General features: G+C 39.5%; 1 pseudogene; it reads right to left on the reverse strand.

Moving 5' to 3' along the window:
• The window catches only part of LOC133129462 (adenylate cyclase type 3-like), a 57049-nt pseudogene extending 49630 nt beyond the window's left edge, over positions 1-7419 (reverse strand).
• Positions 7420-7664: the final 245 nt, after the last annotated feature.

The following is a 7664-nucleotide window of genomic DNA, read 5'->3' on the forward strand; positions in this document are numbered from 1 at the left end:
TTAGGTGGTTTAAGGTTTTTAGACCCATGGATATTTTAAAACCTACAGTGGCTTCAGAAAGTATTCAGACCCATTCGCTTTTTGCACACTTTATTGTGTTGTAGATTAAATAAAATTTATCGCATACACTCAATAATGACAAAGTAAAAGCATGTTTTTAGAAATTTAAGCAAATGTATCAAAAATCGAAAACTGAAATCTCATTTATATAAGTATTCAGACCATTAATTCAGCAAATAAAGCTGAATTAAAACTTTGGCAACTTTCTGTCTTCTAGGGTACAAGCTTTGCCCACCTGGATTGGGGCAGTTTGTCCCATTCTTCTTGGCAGATCCTCTCAAGCTCTGTCAGATTGGATGTGTCTGTGAACTGCCATCTTCTGGTCTCTCAACAGATGTTCTATGGGACAGTCAGAGACTAGAAGCTAGTCGGTTCTCAGTCATGTACCTTAACCACTACGCTACAGACCACAGATAGGCCACTCTGTTAGAGTGATCGTTGGGTTCGCGGCTCCTGACCAAGGCCCTTGCCCAGCTACTGAGATTGGCTGGACAGCCGACACTAGGAAGAGAACCTGGTGGTTCCAAACTTCTTCCATTTCACAATTATCGAGGCCACTGTGCTCCTGGGAACACTAATAAATGGGTTTATACCCTTGTCTTGATCTATGCCACAATTTTATTGCGGAGGTCTACAGAGAGTTCCTTGGACTTCATGGCTTGGTTTTTGTCCTGACATGTAGTGTTGTGGGATACAGTACACAAAGTGTGTGCTTTTATAATATATCCAATCCATTCAATTTGCCACAGGTGGACTCAAATCTAGTTCTGGACACATCTCAAGGATGATTAAAGCAAACAGTATGCAAATACCACAATTTGAAGTGTCACAGCAAAGGGTACTTATCTAAGTGAGAGATTTCAGGTTTTTGGAAATTGAGTGTAGATTGATGGGCAAGAATGAATTTATTGAGAATCTACAACTCAATAAAAAGTGCAAAAAGTGAAGGGGTCTGAATACTTTCTGAAGCCACTGTATATAGTATGTGCTATAATAATTATATTATTATAATATTGTCTAAAATTGTTCTGCGATGTATTCAACAAAAAATATTGTTTAACAGTGTATTCCATAATAAACAGCACCTGTTTGATAACAACAGCATCTTAAGGGGAGAAAACAAGGCTAATCACAACAGCACCTGGTGTTCCTGCTCTGCTCCACTGGAGGTTACAGCACACCTAATTACTGCCCCCCCTCCCCCATCCATGCGCAAATTAACTGAAAAGCTGTTCAAGAAGTCTCTCTCTCTCTCTCTCTCTCTCATTAAAACATATAGTGAAGTTATCAGGGGTGTTCAGAGAGGCCACAATTTGTATGTGTATCTGTACTTGTTAAATAACATTTTTGTATGGGGTGTCTCGGTGGCGCAGCCTGTAGAGCACAGATCGCATGCTCATTGCGAGCCGCGACGTCGGTGGTTCAAATCCGACCGTCCGACATTTGTCGCATGTCTTCCCCTCTCTCTCGGTCCCATTCTTCCTGTCTCTCTATACTATATACTGTCCAATAAAGCTGAAAAAGGCCTAAAAAATATCTTTAAAAAAAAAAAACATTTTTGTATTTGGATAAAATGGAAGTGGAATGGTTTGAATCGGAATGGACGTGGATTTACTTGGTATAAAATCCTTTTTTTTTGTTGTGGACACTCCTACTGTTGGGATATTAAAACATTAAAGTTATTGTTTAGTAGTCACCTATTATAAAGATTTCTAGGTTAACTCCATGGAGATATGCCTCTGACATTTAATATACGATGAAGTGACTACATGCTGGCAAAACATAAAGACAACTGCAAGAAATGCAACAAACAGATTTGAATTTGTGTTCTCTGGCCTTGAAAAGTAAAAGGTAAAAAGGAGAGAGATGGTGCAAGTGTAAAAGCTCAGCAGGGGATGGGAGAAGCATCTTTGTAGGCTATTTATTTAGCTACTTTTTCCATTTTATGTTTCGTTTCTTTCTATGGCGCTTCAAAAACAAAAGCATCAACATTTATGGAATTGCACTTCAAATCAAGAAACAATGTAAATTTCCAATCACATGAAAAAAGCTAAATCAAATGCAACATGCTGAACGGAAAAGGGAAAGCACAAATGAAACAGGAAATGTGCTCCAAATTCAAAACGCTTCAAAACCAGTTAATACAAGGGAAGTGCTCGTTGTCACTTGGGGGAACTGCATAATGGAAGAGAGCTGAAACGTCTGGAATTTGATTTATAGATGATTATCGATCAACATGAATGTCAAACAATGTTATAACCTACTTTAGAAGTGATACATCAGTCAGATGACTGCAATACTAGCCCCTATTAAAACGCTACTAAATTTTCTCAACTTTCTCAATTTTTTCAACCAAAGTAAAAACTCCTTGGGATTTGCGTGGAACCACTTCACATTGGGCTTGGGACTGAAAGGGTTAATTATAGTCTTTATCAAATCCAATTTGTCTCTCACCCCAATGCATGCAAATGAAATTACTTTATGCTTGTCTGCTGTTTGCTGCAATTTTAATTATTTCTGAACATGCAGAAGTTATTAAATTACTTTTTCACAAGGGTGATTTGGTTGTTTGAACTTTTTTCCTTCAATAAATTGAATAGTAATTAAAAGATTCCATTCATTGTGACAAATATGTAATAATGGAGGAAATCTGGAAGGGAGCACATACTTTTTCATGGGACTGTAGATGATTTTACACTCAGCCAGCACAGAGTAAGATGTGCACTTCTAGTATTTTATTATTGTATTAATTATCATATTTTATTCTTTTATGAGTTTGGATTTATACAACTGACCAAAATAGATAATTTTCTGAATATCTTTGATCAAGTTTGAGAAAAAAAACCATTTTACATTATTTTTGCATTTCTGAATAGGATATTCACATTCAAATACACAACTGCAAGCTAGCCCTCTCTCTACTGGTATAGCTCACTCCTTCTCGCTACTTTCAGAGTTGGTGTTGTTCCACATAGGAAATTACTGGTACTGACTAAAGGTTTTCTGTAAACTGGGTCAAATTCTGTTTGAGGTCAAGCATAAGTGAACAGATCTTTGAACAAAACTCTCCCTCCCACCTGCTGCGGATTCCTCTCTCTCACTCTCCCTCACCTGCTGTTGGCTCTGCTCCTCCAGATTTATCTTCACTTCCAGAGATTGCCGTGCTTCCAGAAAGGCCTTGCGATGCTTGCGGTCAGCCATGAAGTATGCGATGATGCCCACGATGATAGCGCACACATAAATCATTATGTTGGCCAAGAGCTGAAAGAGTGGTCAAGAAAGTTAAGAGGATTTAATGCACTTTCATGCAATATATTATCATATACAGTATATTAGAATTGTTTGATATGTATTGGTATTGTGAGGATTGTTTGCAGTTTGGCTTGTTCTAAGCCTTATGGAAAACTTCAAAGAGCTTGGTCAGTGTGGCCTGGAGCCCAAGACGATTTACAGAGAGCAGGAACTGGGGGGTAGCCATTTGAGGTGTGAATGTGAGTGTGTATGTGTCTCAATGGGGCTGACCAGGCACCTCATGTCACAATGATCAAAGCCCTTTTTTATTTTAATTGAAATCACTGATTGAAAATCAGAATATCTGTATGGATAATAGTTACTTTGGCATTACTTGGATTAGTGTGCCAGTAGAAAAGAGCAAATTTGAGTTAAATGTTACAGTGAAATTTGCATTTCGTTAAACAATGTAACATTATAATAGACCACTTTTCAGATAAAAACTTGATGCAGGCTGTCTGGGATTACCTCAATAGCCAGAAGCAAGCGTGACAGCCAAAGTCTGTGGAATAACTATGGCAAGTGCTCCAATATTTTTGGTACAACCTATCAGCTGATTTCCATATAAAATTGCTGGAAAGTCTGCTTAATATAATTTATGCAGCTTTAATGGAGAAGGGTGATCACAACAAATATTGATAAGATTTAGTTTTAGTTTAGTTTAGTTTCTATATTTAGAACTGTTCACTTAATTATTTTTGAAAGAATCTTTGCTTTAGGGATTTTTTTGTGTCTTTTGCACAGTACTGTGTGCTGCCTTAAATTGGAGATTACTACTGCCAATTTTGAAATTATTTGTCTACAATTACTTCTGTTGTTCAGTGCATGAGTAAATGTTCACTTTTTAGAGCATAGATGCTAAAACCATGAATCTCCTGAAAGTAATATAGTCGTGCTTAGCCCTGCCTCCAACAACATAATGTAACTTTAATGTAAGTACATTCTCTCAGATGAAGACAGTCCTTGTCTGACCCTTCTTTCACTCCTTCACCCTTATACCCCTTTCACACGGAAGTTTTAAATCTTTATTTATTATTTATTTCAAGAAAATACTTTTTAAGCATATAGTTTTATTACCTATCTAGTATTAGGCCACTCGCATTGTTTATATAGATAGGCCTAGCTAAGTTTCAAGAACAGTGCATTAAACTCCTCCAAAACTACCATTGGTTAACAAGCATGATTCTTTTGTTTGTTTATAAACTGAGTGTAAGTGTAAATATCAACCTGCTGGTAGCATTAAAACAATTGGTCGATTGCTATTTCATTGTATAATGTTACTGAGATTGACCAATCAATGAAGTGAAGTCTCATTGATCGTTCAATCTCATGGAGCACATTTAAGCAATAACTGACAACAGGCAGTGGTATATTGTAATTTTATCACCGTTTGGTATTGGAGTTCCAGACAAGACTACTGTTAAAACTGCTGTATTCTGGAATTAAACATATTTTAATTAATCTTCACTTCCCCAACAGTAAAAGACCATTATTTGTTCTATTATATATATTCTCACAAAGCTGGATAAGCAGCTGGATAGGATAATATTAACAGAAAGAGAAGGCTACATCTTCATGGACATAATTACATGTCTATATGCTGCTAATCAACAGACTGTTATGTGCATATACGCGTGCGTGTGTGTAGGTGTGTATGTACATATGCAGTGTGACTGTTAAAGCCAGAGTAGCTTCCCCACCTGTGGGATACACGTATATGATCAGTCATGTGAGACAGGAGACTGAGAGCATTGAGTAAACACATAAATGCACATTCAAATGTTCTTCCAGCTGTGAACTTACTAACATGCACAAAAGCACACACACAGCGTTCTCAGGGTGGGGACTCATAACAACACAATACAAAAAAACAAACACAAGTTTATGTTAGAGGTAAGGCTGCTGCTTTACGTTGCCAAGCAACAGATTCCAAGAGGGCTTTGCTGGAGTTGCCAAAAATACCTTGCAGAGTCAGGGGGAAATTTTGAGATCTCTGAGATCCCTTTTCACTGTTTCAGTCTGGTAGGTCCCTAACAAATATCTCACTACCAAAAGTCCAACAGAACCAAACATCCCAATATTCATTTGTGATCTTCACCTTGACTCAAATTAAATAAATTCTTACATTACAAAAGTTATTCAGATTAAGTACCTTGTTACTTATGTGCTTACACAGCTAATTCCACAATAATTCTGTACAACTTAATGTAGCTCAGACTCACTCTACCCCAACAAACTCATAAAGTATTGTCTTTTTGTAAGTTTTTGGTGGATCAACACTTATTGCCCAGCCAATCAAAATAATTCACAAATCAACTACAAGTCAGTGGCAGTACACTCTTTCTTAGCAGCCAATGTATACCTTAAAGACAAGAAAAAGTGAAAATAGCCAATCATTGACAAAAATTTGTGCTGAACAAACATAAAAACCAGCAGAATCTGTGCCCTAACAAAATCTAGTTTGACAACCCTGGTTTTGGAGTTTGGTTGGGTCAGGCAAGGACTGCTCCTGGGGGATTTCAGTCCAATAAAATCCCGAAGGGCTCTCAACTGTGTCTTCATGGCTTAATTTCCCCATTGCCACCCAGAGTGCCCTCAGTAATGTTTGGGACAAAGATCCATTATGTCATGATGTGCCACAATTTTAGATTTGGAATCACACAATTAACATGTGGTTAAAGTGGGCAGCTTGGAGCATAGTGGTTTAGGTACATGACTGGGACCCACAAGGTTTGTGGTTCAAGCCTTGGTTTACACCAGCAGATGCAGGGTGTCCCCTGCTTAGTCAAATCAACTGTAAGTCGCTTTGGATAAAAGCATCAGCTAAATGACATGCAAAAACTGCACATTCTCAGAATTTATTAAAGTGTATTTTTTACACATTTTGGTTTCACCATGTAGAAATTACAGCAGTGTTCATACATAGTCCCACACTTCAGGGCAGCATAAAGTTTGGGACACATGGTTTCACAGGTGTTTGTAATTGCTCAGGTGTGTTTAATTGCTTCCTAAATGCAGTTATAAGAGAGCATGCAGGGTGTCCCCTGCTTAGTCTAATCAACTGTAAGTCGCTTTGGATAAAAGCATCAGCTAAATGACATGCAAAAACTGCACATTCTCAGAATTTATTAAAGTGTATTTTTTACACATTTTGGTTTCACCATGTAGAAATTACAGCAGTGTTCATACATAGTCCCACACTTCAGGGCAGCATAAAGTTTGGGACACATGGTTTCACAGGTGTTTGTAATTGCTCAGGTGTGTTTAATTGCTTCCTAAATGCAGTTATAAGAGAGCTCTCAGCACCTAGTTTATTATTGCTGTTTATAAACATGAGGATTATGGAGGGGACTGTATCACCTCCCAATGCTTTAAGTGCCCCCTCACAGATTCCCACCGCCTCACCTGTCTGCACAAGAGTGCCCCACGCAGATTCCCCTGCTGCTGCTGAGCAACAGTAACACCCAGCACCAGGGTATACATGCCACAGGACAACACAGCGAGGATGATGATGGGCAGGAGCCCAAGAGGCAGCATCTGGAAGAAGGAAAAGACGAAGAAGGTCTGCCAGCCAACCGCATCACTGGCCTGGTGGAAGCGAGAAAAGTTCAGGCCCTGGTAGCACAAAATCTGAGCAGTGATGAGTACCCAGACGATGTAGGGCACCATTCTGCGGGCCACATGGTCGGGCAGGTAGCCGAAGCGGGACAGCACATAGAGAACAATCTGAGCCACGAGTCCCACAGCTCCCAGTATTATTGTGGCCAGCTTGTCATGCGTGTACACCACTGCGCACATGATAATGACATAGCAGTCAAATAGTGCCGCAAACACCACGAGGACCAGTAGCGTGTCATGCCGTTGCCGCCTGAAGTAGGTCTGGTAGAGTTTCTCGAGCGACTCGGGTGAAAAGGTGAGCCGCAGGAAACGTGGCAGGCACAGACAGTAGCCGGAGCTGCGCACCGTCACCTCGTTTGTGCGCCCCGCTGCCTGTCCTGGGTCTGAGGGCACTGTCACCGAGCAGTCCGCTGAGTTCTCCTGCTCAGCGAAAACCTGGTTCTGAGGCATTGTCAAAGTTCCACACCTCCCGATTCAAAAAAGTGGACCTAGTTCGGCCACTTGTGCACTTATAAAACACTCTGAAAACAAATCTAGTTCCTCCAGTATATCAAACCCAGAAAATCCTTCTGCAAAAAAAAAGCTCACTCCAGCATCTTTCAATCCATTTATGTTAGACAGCTTTAAACACGTTCATCACATGCTTTGCAGCATGTTCACATGTTCAAACAGGAATGCCCTTTAATGTCTCTCAT

This window comes from Conger conger, chromosome 5 (assembly GCF_963514075.1).
Source record: "Conger conger chromosome 5, fConCon1.1, whole genome shotgun sequence".
NCBI classification, from domain to species: domain Eukaryota; kingdom Metazoa; phylum Chordata; class Actinopteri; order Anguilliformes; family Congridae; genus Conger; species Conger conger.